This window comes from Sciurus carolinensis, chromosome 1 (genome assembly GCF_902686445.1).
Source record: "Sciurus carolinensis chromosome 1, mSciCar1.2, whole genome shotgun sequence".
NCBI lineage: Eukaryota > Metazoa > Chordata > Mammalia > Rodentia > Sciuridae > Sciurus > Sciurus carolinensis.
In genome coordinates, this window is record NC_062213.1 from 9,710,698 (window position 1) to 9,729,520 (window position 18,823).

General features: G+C 53.9%; 2 protein-coding genes across 2 annotated transcripts in view; one reads left to right on the forward strand and one right to left on the reverse strand.

Annotated features, from left to right (window-relative positions):
* Positions 1-18,823, reverse strand: part of Tg (thyroglobulin) — a 222,849-nt gene that overhangs the window by 36,886 nt on the left and 167,140 nt on the right.
* Sla (Src like adaptor) overlaps positions 1-18,823 on the forward strand; it is a 54,590-nt gene that overhangs the window by 8,596 nt on the left and 27,171 nt on the right. The window contains exon 2 of the mRNA XM_047522987.1: positions 14,188-14,451. The gene's annotated coding sequence lies outside the window, so the exon portion shown is untranslated. The remainder of the gene's footprint in view (positions 1-14,187; positions 14,452-18,823) is intronic.

Below are 18,823 nucleotides of genomic sequence, written 5' to 3' on the forward strand. Positions count from 1 at the left end.
TCGCAGGGCTGGTGTGGGCGGCCGCTCCCCCGCTGTGGCGCCACACGTTCACCTCTGCCCACCCGTGTGAGCTCTGCCAGCTCTTGACGGGGCGGAAATCAGCGGCCACCTGTTACTGGAGAGTCATCAACTCAGCACTTATTTTCGACTGTATTTTATTTCAGGCAAAGTGAGTCACAAAAACACATAAGTCCCCGAGTTGGGGCGAGGTGGCTCTTTTTCTAAAATATGGACCGAGTCCAGCAGGCCACACACCTGCACACCCTCGAGGTAAGGCTGCTGCGGTCAGGGTGGGGACAGCCTGACTTCTCTGAGCTCTTTGAGTTCTGAGGAGGGAGGCTGGGCCCCAGCGTGACCTGGAGGACATGGCCGAGAAGAGGCAGGACGTGACGGGACTACCACGGGGGAATGGCAGGAAGGAAGGATCGAGGGTCGTGGCTGCCCCGGGGGAGTGGGCAGCAAAGCCCAGAGGAAGCAAGAGGCGCAAGTCCGGGGTGCTGACCCTGGGACCCGGCAACCCCCCGGCAAGGGCAGGCAGGCCCTGCTCTGGAGGATGCTGTTACCAAGTGCATCCAGGAGTGTCACTGGGCCATGCCTTCCCACCCTCAGGGCCGAAAATGGTCCATAGCTCACAGTGGCCCTCGGGAAATGACTGGGCACTGACATTCCTGAACATGGACTACTGAGGGGGTGGTGGCACCTTTGCTGCCAATGCCCAGCACAGAGCCAAGTGCGCAGAGGCCCCCACCACAGGTGAGTTGAAGAGAACTCACCTGGAATGAAGGGGTGCTGCCCGAGCAGCTGAGTGCAGGGTGGGTGCTGCAAGGGCCTCCGGAGTGACTAGAGGAGACCTATGTGGCCCAGGGTGACAGGGAGGAGGGTGTGAGCCAGAGAGCATGTCCCGTGCCCTGCACCCACCCTCCCCTAGGAAGGTGCCCAAGCCTGGGGGTGCCCCTGAGCCTGAGGAGTTGAACTGGGTGACCACGGCCTAGCCAGGCCAGCTCAGGGAGGGACTCCGGAAACTAAAGCAGAAATGGACTTACAAACCACTTTCTATCCAAGTTCATATTCGCTTTCTCTTGAATGTCTTCCACCCTGAAACCCTCGCTTTTCTTAATCTCTAAAAGCACAGGTCTCGCTGTAGCTCGCAGCACCTCCGTTTTGGCAGAACCTTAGCCAGAGGGTGAGAATGAACACAACTTTATCCAGAAACCTGAGTCCCGGGCCATCAGAGAGGAGTCAGTTCTCGGCTTTGCCTGGTGGAGTCCGTAGAATTTGGATGAGAAAAGCGAAGGAGTATGTTAGCCTTGCTCAGTGACCTTGACCGCCAGGCCAAGGTCTCTCTTGTTTTCTACAAAGGCATTAAAGCAACAGGCTGGCCCAGGGTGGCCCAGGAAGGCATTTGATGGCAGCATTTGAGGGAGGCCTAGAGGGTGTTCCTCCTCCTCTTACAGACGTGTGTGTGCGTGTGTGCGTGTGTGTGTGCGTGTGTGCATGTGTGTGCGTGCGTGTGCGTGTGTGTGCGTGTGTGCATGTGCGTGTGTGCATGTGTGTGCGTGTGTGCATGTGTGCATGTATGTGTGTGTGCGTGTGTGCATGTGTGCATGTGTGTGTGCATGTGTGCATGTATGTGTGTGCATGTGTGTGTGCGTGTGTGCGCGCGTGTGTGCATCTGTGTGCGTGTGTGCATGTGTGTGCGTGTGTGCATGTATGTGTGTGCATGTGTGTGTGCGTGTGCGTGTGTGTGCATGTGTGTGTGCATGTGTGTGCATGTGTGCGTGTGTGTGTGTGCGTGCGTGCGTGTGTGCATGTGTGCGTGTGTGTGTGTGTGTGCATACACACACAAGTTTAAAGGGAAACTAGAAGGAATGAATCACCCAAAGGTACCTTTCAGGAGTCAGGCCATTCATGAACATTTCCTCCTCGATCCCCACGGTCCTGCAGCTACTCTCCCCATTCTGCAGATGGACAGACTGAGACCCAGAGCGGGTAGGCCCTGTGTCCAAGGTCCTGGAACTAGAAGCCGCAGAGCCAGCATCACAGAGCTTTTCTTTCCCCACCGCCCTGCCTTCTGCTGAGAACAGCAGGCTCTCCGTCACCGAGTGACGGTGGGAGGAGGCTCACACACAAGGTGGCCAGGCCAGCGAAAGGGAACTGCGGGTGGCCTCCGCCCAGCAGGAGCGTGGAGTGAGGGCAGCCTCACCCAGGGCTCGAGGCAGGTGCTGTGTCTGCACCTGGCGCAGCCCATGGTGCAAAGCTGCCCCCACCCAAGTCTCGGAGCTGCGCATCGACCCCTGTGCTGCCCTCTGCTTCCTGCCGAGTCCCCACCTACGTGGCCTCCGGTGGACACCCAGGACCGTCCCGGGAAGCAGGAGAAACTGACGCAGCCAGGATAAACGCGCACTGCTGACCCAGCCGCCCTCTCGAGCAGGCGCCACCTACCCCGGGAGGACTTGGGTAGAGCCAGGGAAGAGTGTCGAGGGCTCTAACGACCTGCTAGGACCAAGGGGAGGGGGTCGAGACCCCGCCACAGAGGGTGGGGCGTCCAGTGAGATTCACGGGCAGCCTGTCCCCTCCACCTCCCGCCCTGCCGGTCACTCCACAGTCCAGCGTCACCAACTCCCAGGGTCCTCCACCATTCCAAGTGAGCGGATGATGGGAGCTAGTGATTTTTTAGTATTTTTCAGAATTATTTACATTTCCTCCAACAAACGGATATTAACTTTGTAATTAGAAAGACATTTATATCACATTTAAAAGGTGAATCCCACACGACAGTGCCGTGGATTCTCAAGGAGGGAAAAGCAGTAATTCTCACGCCAGCAGGAGCGGCACTGTGCAGGGCAGGAGGCGACAGAAGGTCCCCAGGGAGGAGAGGGGCTGATGGTCAGGGCGGGTCCCAGCAGTGAGCCTGGCTGGCTTCTCAGACCAGCCTAGGCACCTTGGCAATCCCGCTCCCTAGGACAAGGCCGGCCAGTGCTGCCTGTGTGTATGGCCAATGCTGTCACCTTGGTTGATTTAAAGGTAAAACAGAGCACCTTTTGCAATTTTTAAAGCAAAAATAGCAGTACAAAGCCTCACCCAAGACAGGTAAGCAGAACAAAGATTTTAGAATCACACCTTTGTCCTCGCCCCCATCAAAATCAATCACTAGTGAACACAGGTGGTTTGTGGTGGGTGTGTGTGCGTGTGTGTGCGTGTGTGTGCATGTGTGTGAATGTTTACGAGTGCACACAGGGTGGAGGAAGTGAAATGGGATGATTTTGAGCCTGTCTTTTTCACCTACCATGCATTGTGGGTATGGTCTGTGCTGAGCTCCTCACTTAAGAGCTGTTTCAGTCGGCATGCTAACTGGAAGGCGAACGTTCACAGAAGCACTGTCATAATTGACAACCCCAAAGCTCACTGGTTGGTGAGTACATAAGGAAAGCGTGGCGTATTGTACAGTGGAATAGTATTCAGCAATAAAAAGCAAGGAAGTACTGATACGTGCTGACATGGAAGAAGAAAGACAGCAAGACACAGGGGCTGCATGTGGTAGGATTCCATTCATACAAAACAGCCAGAAGAGGCAGACCAGAGAGACAGAAAGGAGACCATGGTTTCCTGGGGCTTGGAGTGAGGTGGAGGGGGGTGGGGAGTAGAATAGTTCGGTCATGTGACAACTCTATTTTTAGCACTTTGAGAAACTGCCCAACCACTTTCCGATGTGGCTGCATCACTTCGTATTCCCACAAGCAATCATGATCATCCCTGTTTCTCCACATTCTCATCAAATACTTGTCATTGTCAATGTTTTTTGTTTCATTTTGCTCTGTTTCCTTTCCATTGTTGTTGTTTATTATTATCACCATCCTGGTGGGTGTGAAGTGGTATCTCATTGTGGTTTTGATTTGCATTTCACTAATGACTAATGATGTTGATGATCTTCTCATGTGTTTTAGGGGCCACTTGTATGTCCTCCTTAGAGAATATCTATTCAGATCCATTGCCTGTTTTTAACATGAGGACTTTTGTTATTGAGCTGTCCTTGCTCTTTACATTTGCTGGATATGTGAGTGCAGATTTCTCCCATTTTGTGGGTTGACTTTTCACCTTCTTAATGGCTTCTTTGGCAACACAAAAGATTTTATTTTGATGAAGTGCAGTGTCTCTTGTTTTTTCTTTTGTTGCTTGCAATTTTGGTGTCCTATCTAAGAAACCCTTGTCCAATACCAAGTCCAGAAGTGCTACGATGTATCCTATGGATACATATTTTTAAAACTTCTTTTTATAATGTACTATATTTTTATTTGCAAACTGAAATCACACATGGTGTCTCGAGGAAAGAGGAGGGTGGCACCAATGGATCGTGGGACCAGGGGGGTTCCACACACTATGCACACTTCTCAGCTTGTGCTCACCAAACCTCTGAGCCAGTGAGCATGACTGCCCCTTTATTAAAGAGTGGCAGAGGCCAAGAGAGGGTAAACGACGTGCCCAAATCACCCAGGGCTCAGGAGCGCGCTAGGCTATTTGTGACCATGGCCTCTGCACTACTCAGAAACTCACCTCCCTCGCCCAGAATCTTGGGCCAAGCTGTCTGTCTGTGTGGCTCAGCTGCACATCTGTCCTGCGCTGGTGGAGGGAAGGTGGGAGGCCATACCCAGGTGCCTGAGGGACCTCCAAGGGCTCCCTCTCGGCACTTCCTCTGCTTGGACACGGAGAGGACCTGGGCCTGGGCTCTGTCCCTTTGAAAGGGAGCAAAGGCTGTCATGCTTCCCCTTGGGTCTCGCAGACTTGGTAACATGCCTTTTTCCATCTGCCGCAAACATGGTGCCTAATTGCCTCTGTCACCTTCTGGCTGTCAGAAGCCATTTAAATGCTTGGCACTTGAAAATTACTGATTTTCCAGGCAAGAGTGTCATACTTTGAGAGTGACACTCTGAGTGATAGCCAAGGCAAAGGCTGTCCTTTCATTTCCAAGGGAACGCAGGCTCCCGGGCTTCCGCTCGGAGCACTGGACATACACACATGGGCGTGTGTCCCCTTCAGCAGTGATCTCGCGCTCGCAGCTCGTGAAGGAGGCTTGCTGCTGCTCTCCTGCCACTTATCGCTGGAGACGACCAGCCAGCTGCCCCTGGGACTGCGGGGCACGGCGTCCTGGCTGGAGAAGGCGGCAACGGTGGCTTTGCTACCTTCCGTTCTTTGGCTCTGAACTAACCAGCGGAGCTCTGTGTTCGTTTTCCAGGAACCACAGTACTGAGATGGCGACCTCCATCCTGGAGCCTGGAAGTCTGAGACCAGGTGCCAGCCGGGCTGGTGTCCTCTGAGGCGTCTGCCCCTGGCTGGACACGGCTGCCCTCCTGCTGCTCCTCACACACCCGCCTTCTGTGTGCGTGTCCCTGGGGCGCCTCAGATGGCCTGATCTTTTCTCCTTATAAGGATGCCAATTAGATTGCTGTAGGCCCGCCCGAATGGCCTCACTTTAACTTAATTGCCTCTTTCGAGGCCCTGTCCCTCACACAGGGCCGTTCAGAGGTGCTGGTGTTAGGGTTAGCGCATGCATTCTGGGGGCCTGGTCAGCACATAATGCCCACTTCAGGCCTCAGCTCCCTCAGCTGTGAAATGTCCACCGTCTAGAACTGCTGCGAGGCTCCCAGGAACCGTGCAGGGTGAGGGACTGCGCGCTTGCCTGCTTCTGCCGCCTCTCTGACCCTCGGTCCTAAAGGCCTACTAGTAAGCTGGCTACGGGCCAGCGCTGCTCTGCCTCATTCTACTTCATCATTTCCTATAAACCTGTGAAGGGGGAAGGGAGGCGCGTGAAGGCCCGAGCCCAACGCCACGAGGAGGAGAGGGAGGTGCTGGCGGCTGGGTGGGGCAGGACACACTGGGTGCCCGTGCTGAAGCACCACACCAACCCCAGACGTGTACCACGCGTACCTGCTGACACAAAAGTTAAAGTTCACTAAAGGAAAAGACCTTTGCGAAGGAGCGCCAGTGTAGAAGTGCCAGTGTGGGCTGGCAATCAGGAAGGGCAGCTCTCCTTAGTGGCCTGGCCACTGCAGGCAAAGCAAGAACTTGGCCAGTTCCAGAGTCGAGCCTGTCTTCGAGCCTCTCGTGCATGGTGCTAAGAGACCTCAGCTCCTGGTGGCTCTGCAAGAGCTGCGTCCCTGCTCCCGCTCTCCAGGTGGAAACGCGAGGGAGAGCCGCGGGGGGCTCTGCAGGCCTCAGCAGAGACGGGCACCCGAGTCAGCGGTTCCGCACCACGGGGAAGAGGGGCTGCTGCTGCTCTGCAGGCTCTGACTCCAGCCATAGCCTCGATTATGAAGAATTACGGAGAAACATGGGAGTCGGGGGGAGAGGGGAGCCCCGCACCACGCCTCTGGCCCCTCTCTCTGCCCCCTCTCTCCTCTCCTTTCTTCCTTCACTAAATGTCAATGGCCAGCTCCTGACCAGCAGGAAGGACTCTCTATGGCTGCCCCAGAAAGTGCCCTGTGTGCAGCAAGTCACAAGATGCTGGTAGGGACAGAGGGTCTTGGAAACAGAGAAAAGAAACAGCACAGCAGCAGCCCCAGGGAGCGGGGTCTCTCAGGACAGCCCCACGGGGAGTCCGACTTGGCCAGGTGACTGGTCACTACACTGAGCAGGGGCCACACAGGCAGGTGGGAGCCACCTGATGCAGAAGGGCCACTGCAGGAGAAGGTGGCTTGGCTGACCTGACGAGGAGGAAGAAGGGCCTTCCTGTGCCAGCTCAGAAGGAGCGAGCAAGGGAGCCACAGGGAGGAGGGTCGGTCGGGCGCTGGAGCCATGTTTGGACTCAGAGTGCAGGCCATATAGCCCATCTGGTAGAGTGCCTGCCTCTCATGCTGGAGGCCCGGGTTCAAGTCCCCAGCACTCAGGGTTTGTGGAAATTACCAACACATGTTTGGACTCAGGAAGTTCACACTGGCCATGGTGGTGAGGCGGCTGGAGACAGCAAAAGGCCTGCACCAGAAGAGGACACCCAGGCACCGACCCAGCTTCCTGGCCAGCAAGGAGACCGTGTGTGGGTCCCTGAGCATCAGCTGTCCAGCGGACCAGCTGGATGAAAACCCTGTCTCTGGTCTTCCTGGTAATGCAAGCCTCACCCCCAACCCTCACGCCTGCCCCCCACGCCTGTGCGTCCTCTGTGCTGCCACTTCCTCCTCTCCAGGTCTGAGTGCAAACCCCACCCTGGAATGAGGACAGCTCGGGCAGTCGCCGGGGCTCGACATCGACACAGACCTTCATTCCAAACTCTCCCATGAGAACCTGCTGGGGTCTCTTGCTAAGGTTCTAAGAATGAAGAGGAGCACCGAGTCCCCGTTGGCTTTGCTCCTGGGATTTACTCCACAGCAGCTCCAGCGCCAGCCCCTCCAAATTTGCCAGAGGGAAACAAGTATAAATTATGATTATTTTGAAGAGATACAGAAAGAATTGACAGAACCTTGGCTTTTGGAGAAGAGAAATTTTGGTGACTCCCAAACTGACAGCTTGGCAATTGGCTTCATTCTCTGGACCTCAGTTTCCTCATCTGTAAAATGGCTGTGTGATCATGTCTCTGGTGTGGCATCAAGAGCAGGTGCCACAGGTCCATCAGCACAAGTTCAAGGGCAGCATCTCTCCAACCAGCTGCATGATCTTAGGCAGCTACTTAAAGTCCTGTGCTCCAGTTTCTTTGAGTGGAAAGGAAGAAGCACGTTTACCTTATTTGTGTGCCGAGATGAGTTCATAGAGAACGCGTGTGTGCTTACGTGTGCCCACATTTCCGACGAACAGCAGCAGTCATTGAAATCACACACAGTATTCCAAAGAGTTCTTATGATGATTAAAGGAAATAACAGATTTAAAAATACTCATAACCCATAAAGCACTCTACAGATATCAGTTATTTATAATTTTATGGCCACTCAAACTAAAATAAAAATATAGTGAAATATTCTGTAGTCTAAAAAAGGAGCCTCAGGTTGAAGTTCAGTTTTGGCTGAGGGTACTCTGAGCCCCGGAGCCTGCCCGTCCTGGCTGTCCTCACGCTGCCCACTGCTGGGTGCAATTAGCTGTGGCTCAGTGGGCGCGGAGGGAGAGGCCTTCAGTAATTTCACACCCATCCAGTCATTTTAACTGGATGACACTGATTTAAATTACATCAAGGCGGTGTTGAGCTTGCTCTTCTTTTGATAACAATAGCATCTTGTCGTTTGAGAAAAGCACATCTCGTGGAGCGTGAGGTCATTGGGGTGGGAATGAGCCAGGAGGGTTCTGTTGTGGATCTCAGCTGCGTTTGTGCTGCCCCAGCGCGTTGAGAGGTGGCTGGACACGTTTTATTGGAATTGCTGTTTATCAGATGAAAACAAGGAGCAGAGACCTTAAGAGGCTGGACTCACACAATGTCGGGAGGCCCGCTGCAGAGGCCTCCCAGCCTGGAGCCCAGCCCGCTCTTCCCCTGTCCCTGGGACAGGCCGGCCCTGCTGCTGCGAGCTAGTCTATTATGGGATGATTCCAGGAGCTCTCTGAGCAATTCCTCAGTGCCCAGGCCCCAGGGAACCAGAGGCTGATTAAGGCCTTAAGGAAGTTTGCGATCTGGGGGGAAGGGAGGTTCTTCTCTTTTATTTTTAACTCTCTCTTGCGGATCTCTCCCTCCCACGCTCCCTGCCTCGTCCCCTTTCCTCCCGTGGGTGTTTGCTGGTTTCTGTGGCCTTGCAAAGCCCTAGAGCTGGGCACCATGCTGACAGAACCGATCGGATCCGCTTCCTGTGCGGAACTCACAGCCTTTGAAAGTCAGGCCAGCAGAGATGGGGAAGGAGGGGTGGTCCAAGACACCCTTGGAATCTCCGTGGGGCCTGGGGCCTGATGGCACCTGAAACCAGCGCACACTGGCTCTCCTTTCTCCCTGGAAGAGGTTGGCCCTTAGCTTTGTTCTTAAGCGGAGTTCACAAGGATCTCGGTGCCGTTCCCAGAAAAAAGACCTTATATTGGCATCAAGGGAAGATAAAATGCCATGCTTCCAAATCCCTTGCCAAGATTCCTCATTGTTCAGAAGCAAGGTCTGTTTCTCCTGTAGATTCTTGTTAGTCATGGTCCAAGTCAAGTGAACAAGGAAGATTCTGGAATATTTACATAGAAGTATAATTTAAGAAATCTCAGAACACTTATTCACCTTGGTCACGTACGTAGCAGGGGAGTCGCCGTCTGACTAGACAGGAACATCGGGATGCTCACGCAAAACGCTGCGCTGTCTGGGCACCATGCAAAGTTAGGAGTGGACCAGGCCACACACCCAGAAGAGACCGAGAGGAAGGGAGGGCAGCGGGGCGCCACCCTGGGCTGACGGCTACTGCTCTGTGGGTAGTAAAGATGTGGCCAGAAACCTCACGCCCCGACAGCTGTGCAGCTGCTGGGAAGCGGGGCGACGGTACCCCTCTGTCACCTTTCCTCCTCCCACAAGGCATGAGCCAGCTCCGGGACTCAGGCCATGGGGCACCTGAAGAACCCACCTTGGCAGAAGATGGGATAAAAGTGGTGGCCGTGGGCCCGCCTGGGCAGAGGGCGAAGGGGCCCAGGGCTTCTCCAGACTCCCGCGCAGGGATAGGGGCACCAGCGCCCGGCAGGTGAGAGGAGCGGCTGGCTGATCCCGGGTGTCAGCACACCAGAGGCAAGGCCAGCAGAGGCTGCCCAGGCAGGTGGAGGAGAGACGGGCGGGCAGCGGGCACAGGCTCTGAGGACAGTGGGGCACAGAAGGCTGGAGCTCATCCATCAGCCGGGTCCAGTGGATCTGAGGGGCCAGTGTCAGGAGGCAGGAGGACAGTCACGTGACAGACACTCTGTCACTTCCACCTCCAGACGAGACGCACTGGAGCCATCCCACCACAAGAAGGAACTGAGAGGAAGGCACAGTGGGAACATCCAGACAGCATGTCCAACGTCTAGCCTCGGCCACCCCTCTCGTGTCCAGGGTCCCCTGGACGCTACCCCTTGGCTAAGCCGCAAGCCCTCTCCGTGGTGCCAGCTGCTTGCTTTGGTGTCCCTGACCACCATGCTGCCCTGTTCTGGTTTGTTCCTGACCCCTGTTCACCTCACACCGAGATCCTTGAGCAGTGCAAGTGTCCCCTTTGGCCCCACAGCTTCGCCCCGTGGCTGAGCCACGGCTGGGAACTCCTGCACACACATCCTCTCACAGAAGGGAGCCCTGGGGTGGTCCCGAAAGAGGGGTCTGTGAGTTAGTGCATCTGGAGCAAGTCAGTAAGGAAAGCAGTGCGGCAAGACCCTGCTGAAGGGACCGTCCGGCCCCGGGGATACGGGCCACCCTCCTCACCGACACTTGCAGAGCTGAGGACAGCAGGTCTCCCCCAGAGGCTGGCGGTGGGTTTGCTTGAGCAGCTTGGAGAGACGAGCGCTAAGGAGTCCACATGGCTGTGCCGGCAGCTCGGCCCTTTCCTGAGGATGCCACTAGCTGCAGGACATCTCCCAGGGCAACAGGAAGAGCCTGACAGCACCTTAAGTCCCACTCAGTGGGAGAACTCAGCTCCTTCCGGTGGGCCCTCTCCACTTCAACAGCTGGTCCGAGGCGGGAGCTCCCAGCAGCAGCGATGCCTGCTCTCCCCAGCTGGGGCAGAGGTAAAGTCAGCATTCACAGCGAAGTCCTGTTCCCCAGCACAACCTCAGGTGTTCATGTGTGTGGGGGACAGTCGGGATCATTTCTTTGGACAGGCTCTGTCCTAGGCTCAGGTCCACGAGTTCCACACACCCTAACTTTCCCAAGCATACCCTCCAATTGCAGGGAATGAGCGCCTCAGGCTAGAGGAGGCTTGGCCTACGTGATCCTACGGATCCTGGCGATCCAGTAGCGTTAGTAACATCGTTAGGCTCTGGGAGAGCTGCAGAAGGCTGTGCGAGGTCACACGGCCCTCAGGAATCTGGAACCTCACTCTTGACCTTGACACCCACGTGGGCAAAGTGGCCTATTCCCACGGGCATTCTGAGAGGAGGCACTCACTTTGCTTGGGGGAGGCCTAGGGACCTGCTCACACTGAAGCAAGTTGTGAGCTCTGACTCAGTGTGGGGCTCAGCCATCACACCTGTCACTTGTCACGTAATACCATGTCATCTTAGGAGCACCGAAACTCCCTGAACCTGGATCCCCTGAGAGCTGCGCTGCAGAATGAGCTGCAGCTCACTGCTGTGATCAGCGGGCCCACCAGCTCCATCTGAGGACATCACAAGTGCTCCTGACAGCCGCGTAAGCTAATTGCTTACTCAAGGGACCGTTTCACCTTAACAAAGACGGACACTTCACCCTCGGACTTCACCAAGTGATCCTCAGCCCACGCATGGCTGGCATGTTGGTGATCTCACAGCAGTCGTTTGTCTGGACCCAAATAACTAATTAATTTGCAAAGCTCTGGAATCACACGCCCCCTACACAGATGGTCCTGGGTGTCTTGCTGAGCCCTGAAGCATGACCTCCTGATAGGCTGTCCATCACCTGGCTGGTGCAGCACAGCCTGGTCTGTCCCAGGCTTTTGCTTGAGTTCCTGGGAAGGACGTCACCGGCAGAGTGTCTGTCTTTGCTCGTGGGCTGACTGGGTACAGCAAGGGCCTGGAACCATGACTGTTCTGCTGGCATGGACGTCCACCTTGTTCTGCCCAGCCTCAGTGCTAGGGGCTCCCCAGTCTGCTGTGGCTCCTCTCCTGGCTCCCTCCCTACCAAGGTTCTCCTTCCACTCCCTGGAGTTTTGGGATTTGCTTCTGTCTCCTCCTCGAGTGTAAACGCCTCCAGGGCAGGAGGCAGAGCCAAGTCATGTTCCCGAGGCTTTGTCCCTGACTGTCCTATCAGAAATGCAATTACTGCCGAATTTGGTAATTCAACAATATAGAGTGACCCCAGTTGTGTGCTGGGCCTGGCTAACAGGGAAGGAAAGGGTTTGACTTGAGTTCTGTGGGCTCAGCTTGGTCTTGCTGGACACAGTCCCCGGCATGTAGTGGGTGTTGACAAAAGTTAGTTGAATGACTGAATGTATGGATCCTGAGATGCATGCAGGAATGAGGGGCCATGGCTTGTGCAGGGCCCCTTGGTGGGTTAGGAAGGAAGTCGGTGCACTGTTAGGGTACTAGCCCGGGCACCGGGATCTGGGCAAGATAATGTGGTCCTCTGTGGGGCCTGTGCCCTCCCACAGCCCCGACCTGCTTGCCTCAGTGGCTGGTGTCTGGAGCGTGTCCCATCCGTGGGCCCTGCTCCTGTCACTCATCCTGACCTCAGTGTCCCCCATCAGGGTTCCATAGTGGCATCAGCAGTTCCTGCACCCCACAGCTGACCAGGCCGGGGCTGGCTCCTTTTCCTTCTGCAAGTCTCAGCTAGTGACACCTGCAGAGCTCATGCTATAGCCCCTGACACTGTGGCCCTCTGTCCCAGGTCAGCAGCTCCGGATGCAGTCGCCCTGCCAACCCTGCTCGGGGAGACTCCAGGCTGGGCAGCTCAGGAGGACGGGGCTTTGGCTGGTTCTGTTCCCAGCTAAACCCCAGGGTCTGGAACGGGGCCTTGCTCAGGACTCCTACTGAAGGAAGGACAGCGTGAGGGAAGCTGCTCTTCTTACCCCGAGTGGACTCTGGGAAGATGCTTTTGAAGAGCCCTGCGGCCCGGGCTCCCCTCCTCCCCACGCCCTGGGGGGCGGCTCCACTCCTGCGGGTTTCTGCCGTCTTCTCTTCCCTGTCTCGGCAGACACGCTGCCCCCTCAGTCTTTCGCGATATTCCTTTGCTCTTTGCGAGCTTGCAGAGCGGGTATTTTCACGAGCTAGCCTCTCTCTGTTACACTTGTCTTCCAGATTTAGACACAGCCCTGGTGTTTTTAATTCATTATCTTCATGAACTACAGTGAGCGAGGTTTCCAAATGACTGTCTCAGGGTGGCTGTGATGTTCTGGCTGAGCGGTGCCATGGGCGCGGCCCTAGATCAGCCCCAAATCTGGCTGGGACTAGCTGCATGATGGTGAGCAAGCCGCTCAACCCTGAGGTCCTGTCCAGAGACGCCGCGAGGGGCTTGCAGGGGGCCAGCTGGGCACCGTGCTCTGGTCACCAGGCTTAAACAGACGTCCTGGGACTAGCTTTCCAGAGGCTTCTGCCTCTCCCCCAACACAATACACCCCATTCCCCCGAGCCTGGGTTCCCTTGCTTGAGTCTCACACATTGTGAATTGGGCAATGTGTGTATGTGATGTATTCATATATATATATGTATATATGTGTATATATATTTAATATGTATACACACACACATATATACAATATATACATATATGTAATACAACTTGTATATATAAAATAATCAGTCAATACATATGGAATAAATGCGAATTGTGCTTCAAACCCATCACGAGGTGAACAAGGCACACCTGGGTACCCCTAACCGGGATCCTACAGACAATAACAGCTTGCATGCTAGCTTGCTTTCTCCCCTCCTTTCTCTTTCTGCATCATGATACCATTTCGAGTGAATCACTTAGAAGCTGTCCCTCCACACACAGCAGCGCACATGCCTCACGAGGTGGCGAGGTCTCCCGTGACCACTGTGCCACCACACCCCGTCCACCATGGATGCACACAGGTTCCAATGCCCCGGCCATGATCTGCTTTCTAGTTCCCCCTTGATTCAGGGATCCCTCCTAGCGTGGCTTTCCGCCTCTCCTTAGTCTCCTGTGACCTGGCCCTGGAAGAGCTAGCTCCCGTTCATAACCCTGTAGTTTCTGCTGGTGGACACGAGGCAGAGGTGGGTGAGTCCTGCCCAGGAGGCTGGGGGTGGCTCAGCCGCGTAGAGGGCCTGTTGCCTCTCATTTCAAGTCCCTAGAGGTTGACACTGCCTTCTGGCAGAGCCAGGATGGGAAGCTTGACTCTGGGGTCCATTTGACAGTGACACAAGAAAGCTGTAAAAATTGGGAAACTCAGAAAAGAGAAGAGGCTACTAGCTAAGCCACAACCTCTTTGGGCCCCGTGAGCTCCAGGGATGCACACGAGCAAAGTCTCAGCCCATCTGCCTTTTAATTAGAGAGAGAGAGAGAGGGTGAGAGAGAGAGAGAGAGAGAGAGAGAGGAAAAAAGACCAAGTTTCTGAAAGCCCTGGCCATTTAGAATCAAGCTGCCTATATTCTCAAGTGCTTTGTAAAAAAAATTAATAATGCCTCTCGTCCCCGTCCTTGCAGAGAGAAGTCAGCTCCTGGTGGTTGCTGAAAACAGGAACCTGCCCTTCAGCCAGCCCTGCGCGCCTTCCTCGTTCTGGCAGAGGAAGTGTGTGGCGGTTTAGCAACTGTGGTGCCTCTTGATAGCACGGGCTTCTCCTCCAGCCCTTCAGACCCCTGGCCTTCTGCTCATTCTGGAGGTCAGCCACTGATGGAGAGGCGGTGACCCCGGGCCTGGCGGCCCCTCCGCATCCAACTCCCAGGGGAGTCCATGCCCAGCATTTGAAGGTACCTTGGGGATGTGGCAAGGACCGGGTGGGAGACATCAGGGCCCCTCCGATGCACAGCTGACACACGCAAACTTTCTGGAGCTAGAGAAGAGCTGAGAATAGCCGGGAAGCCTCTTGGGGGAAGCCCAGCCCCAGCACTGTGCCAGGGTACCTCAGCTGCTCAGTGGATGCTGGGGCTGTTCCAGGGAAGGGGAGGGTGGGCAGGTCACCTTCCTGCCAGGGGAGACAGTCAGAGCTTGGTGTACGCAGGTTTCTAACCGGCAACAAGCACTTGCCCTCAGATTTCTTAGCTGTGTGACCTTGGGCAAGTCATCTAAACCACTCCAGACCTTGTTTTCCCATCTGTGAAAAGGAAATAATTGTACCTAGTTCCCAGAGGTATTGGCCAGATTCAGTGAACTAACACTTCACAGTGCCCAGGACAGTATCAGACACAGTTGGTGCCTGGAGTCCTGATGTCCGAGGGTACATGGAGCTCAGCTAGACTGGGCAAAAGCAGTAGTGCTGGGTGGAGTCTGATTGCATCTGGTTTGGGAAGGTGCCAAAGATAAGTGGCAATAACCTAAGTAGGTGCTCAGTGCATGGTGGGGAGGCTCAGGAAAACACAGGAAGCACACAAGTTCTGAAATCATGGAAATGCAGACTAGAAGAGACTCAGAGAAGCAGCATTTCCTAAGGAAGGTGGCACACTGAACAATCTTTAAGGTGCTCACTTATCAAGAGAGTCTGGTATCAGAGAATGACCTGGGCTCTGACCTCAGAGTGGCCTGACTTGGTTCTGTGAGTGGTTGTGACAGGTGTGAACCAACCTGAGTGACAGGGGAGGGGACGGCATGGAGATTTATGTCCATGCAATTCTCAGGACAATCCTGCAAGCTTGCAATTGTTATTTGCTTTTCATGAATGAGAAAATGAGGCTCAGAAAGGCAGTAAGGGGCTGAGGTGGGGAAGGTGGAGCCTCAGGGAGCAGGGGGCATGAAGGACAGTGGCCTCTATTTACAGTGGTGCCTTTCATTTTAGGATAATTCCATCTCATGGTCTGTGAACTGTGATATGCTGTGTTTCCGGTCTATTAAACTGGGCTGTGGTCCTTTTAAAACTGGGCGGGGGGCAAATGGGAGATATGGCAAATTCTGTTGCAATTGATATTCTCCAATGGGAAGATTGCTATCCAGGAGCACTTAGTGAGCTCTGGAAAGTACAGTAATAATAACCTATGGAACAGAAAGGTTAAAACCCACGAAGACTCCTGTGTCTTAAACAGCTCTAGGATCAGGGCAGCGAGATGGCTCACAGGAAGCCAGCGATGTAATCAGTCACACCTGAATAGCATTCCAGGTCAACCACCGATGAGCTGTGTGACTCTGGGCCAGTCACTTTGCCTCTCTGAATGTCAGTTTTTTCCTTGCAAAAGAAAAAACAGCTTCCTCGTGTGTTTGTAAGAAATTTAAATTATATGAAATATGTAGGAGATGTTAAGTGCTAAAGAGTAGCTATTAATTTCATTCCTAAATCAAAAACGAAATTATATCTATTCTTTCTGGTATTTTTAGGCAGAAACTCTTAGCAGGCAATGTTGAATATGATGGCTTAGGTTGCAAAACCAAGGAGCCCAGCACCCTTCTCCATTTTTCTGAATACATGTCTCTTCTGGTTCCTCCATCTGACATAAATGAAACAGACGTGGGGAGGTTTGCATTGAAGCAAACTGAAACTATTTTCCTAAGAGAAACTTCCCACTCCGGGTGGCGTGAGTGGGCCCTGTGCTTCTGAGCAGAGTGCGCTTCTCTTTCAGACAGAAATTATTCATTCCACTGTACCTCGTCAGCTTCCTGCATTAATAGGTGCTGCTCAGTTTTAATTTTTCATTTCACACTCAGCAAGAATTTATTTCCCCCAGCTCCAAGAAAAGCTGGAACTTAAAATTCTCGTTAAGAATTTCCAGCTTGTCAAACCAAATCATTTGAATTTTTAAACCTGAGGGACGTGTTGCTACATTTATCCACGTACCTGTCCATCCATCCACCCACCCATCCATCCGATCCCTCAGTACATATGCACTGAGACCACACCATGTGAGTCTCCCCCTCTCGCCACCTCCCCAGGGTTCTGTAGGAATTAAGTACATTGTGTCCAAACCACTTCCTCCCATCTGAGCTCCACTAAGGGAGGGGCCGCAATTGATTACGGTAACTCCACTCCAGCCAGAAATTGGTCTCAAGGACTCTGTGGCTTACTGTTTTGTCCAGTTTTGCGACATCCAATGTCAGCCGGCTGGGATGAACACAGGCGGCCTCCATTCGGTCCTCTGTCTTTACGAGAGGCAAGCAGACACCCACACAAAGCAAGGGGCATGACTACTGTCTTGGAGAGATCAGTGAGCCCACTAGGGGTTCTAAAGATGTAATGTGTAGAAAGTAGAATTTGGGGAAAATCAGGGGAAATTGAACTGGAACCCCCTGTTCAGATGGTTTTATGACATAAAACTCAAACCTCAGGGCTCAGGCAGAAGGGCAGAGCCCGGCAGCTGGATCCCCTACAGCCAAGGTCAGGTAAGAAGTGGCTTCCAGTGGTCAGAAGAAAGAGCTGCAGATATAGGGCAGGGGATGGTGTGTCCCGGTCTCTGCACATTCTCCTCTGGCCTCACAAGCAACCTCCATTCTAAAAGCATCTGTTCCTTAAAGTAAAATGTCATTATTTGGGATAAACATGATTGAAGGAATTAGGGCCTGGTGTAAAAAAGAACCAAGATTTAAAAGCTGATCCCATCCTTGAACTAGCTGTGTGATCTTACGCAAGTAACTGTGCCTCTCTGAGACGTGCCTCATCTATAAAATGGGTGGGTTCTTTGGGGCCTCCAAGATGCTTAAAGCGTACTTTAAATGTCTAATTTAGGCCTTCCACACAGTGGCTGCAGTTGACAGCAGTCTCTTCTCTTTTAAGAACAAGTAGGGCTGTCTGCGGGCAGCCATTGCATATGAGAATCATTGTTAGGAGAAAGAATCAGTGGAGCGTCTGTCCATGCCAGTGTGCCTGGAGCCCAGTCTGTGCAGGTCACGAGACCAGCGGTGCTTCTCCTAACTACACACAGGCTGGGATCGAGCCACAGTGGGGGTTCCCACCAGAGACTGGCGATGGCAGATCAGAGGGGCTGGGGGCGCTGACGGCCTGAGCCGCTGTCCTGGGCACGCAGATTCGGCTTTCATCTGTTCTTTTCGTTTCCTCCTGATCGCCTTTGTGTGACCAGCATGAGGAAGTAGTGGCTGCCCTCTTGACCACTACGGCCCAGTAGGGGAGGCTGGTGACCACACCATCAAACAGCGATCCTCCCCAGGGTGCTGGAGCCCCTCCCCGGGAGGCAGGCGGGGAGGGCAACCCGAGAAACAAACAGCCCCCGGGACATCTGGGGATTCTTTAGAAAGAGGAGGCCTCACCATTCACCCCAAGATGGGCAGCTGGGCTGTGGGCACTGTGGCAAGTGGTTCCCAGTGAGGGGCAGACCCGGAGCAGGTCCATGGCCCCTGGCAAGCTCACGAGTAACCCGTGACTCACGTGCATGAATAAAAAGCAAAAGCAACTCTTGCTGGGAACGGTGATGTAATAAGAAATCATGTCTCACCAACCCCTGGGCCTGGACTTCTGGAGGTCCTCTAGCATCGCCATGGAAGGTGCCCTTTGCTTCTTCCTGCTCTGACGAAAACTTCCTTCCTAGGACTGTTTTAGTCAGCTTTTTCGCTGCTGTGACTAAATGATCTGACCGGCACAATTATAGAGGAGGAAAGGTTTATCTGAGGGCTCACGGTTTCAGAGGTCTTAGCCATAGAAGGCCGGCTCCATTCCTCGGGGCTGGAGGTGAGGCTGAACATCATGGCGGGAGAGGGTGGTGGAGGGAAGCAGCTCACATCATCAGGAAGCAGAGAGAGAGAGGGGGCGGGGAAAGACTCCACTCTCCAGATACAAATATACACCCCAAATTCCAATCTCCTCCAGCCACACGCTACCACTTCAAGTAATCCCATCAGGGATTAATCCACTCACTGGGTTAAGACTCTTACCACCCAATCATTTCTCCTCTGAACCTTCCCACATTGTCTCACATGTGAGCTTTTGGGGGACACCTCACATCCAAACCCTAATACCAGGACCCACCTTTCACATGAAAATTCTCTTGCCTAGCCAGTGCTTTCTGAATCTTCTCAAAAGCTGGTCTCAGACTCATTGCCCTGTGGCTGTTTTCTCATTGCTCACCCTTTTTTGCTGTCCACAAGCTCACTGCTTCCATAGGTGCCCAGGACCTGGCCCAGGAGCCGAAACCTGACCATAACATGGTTTTTGCCAGATAATGTGTTCTGAGTTCACTAGTCAGACCA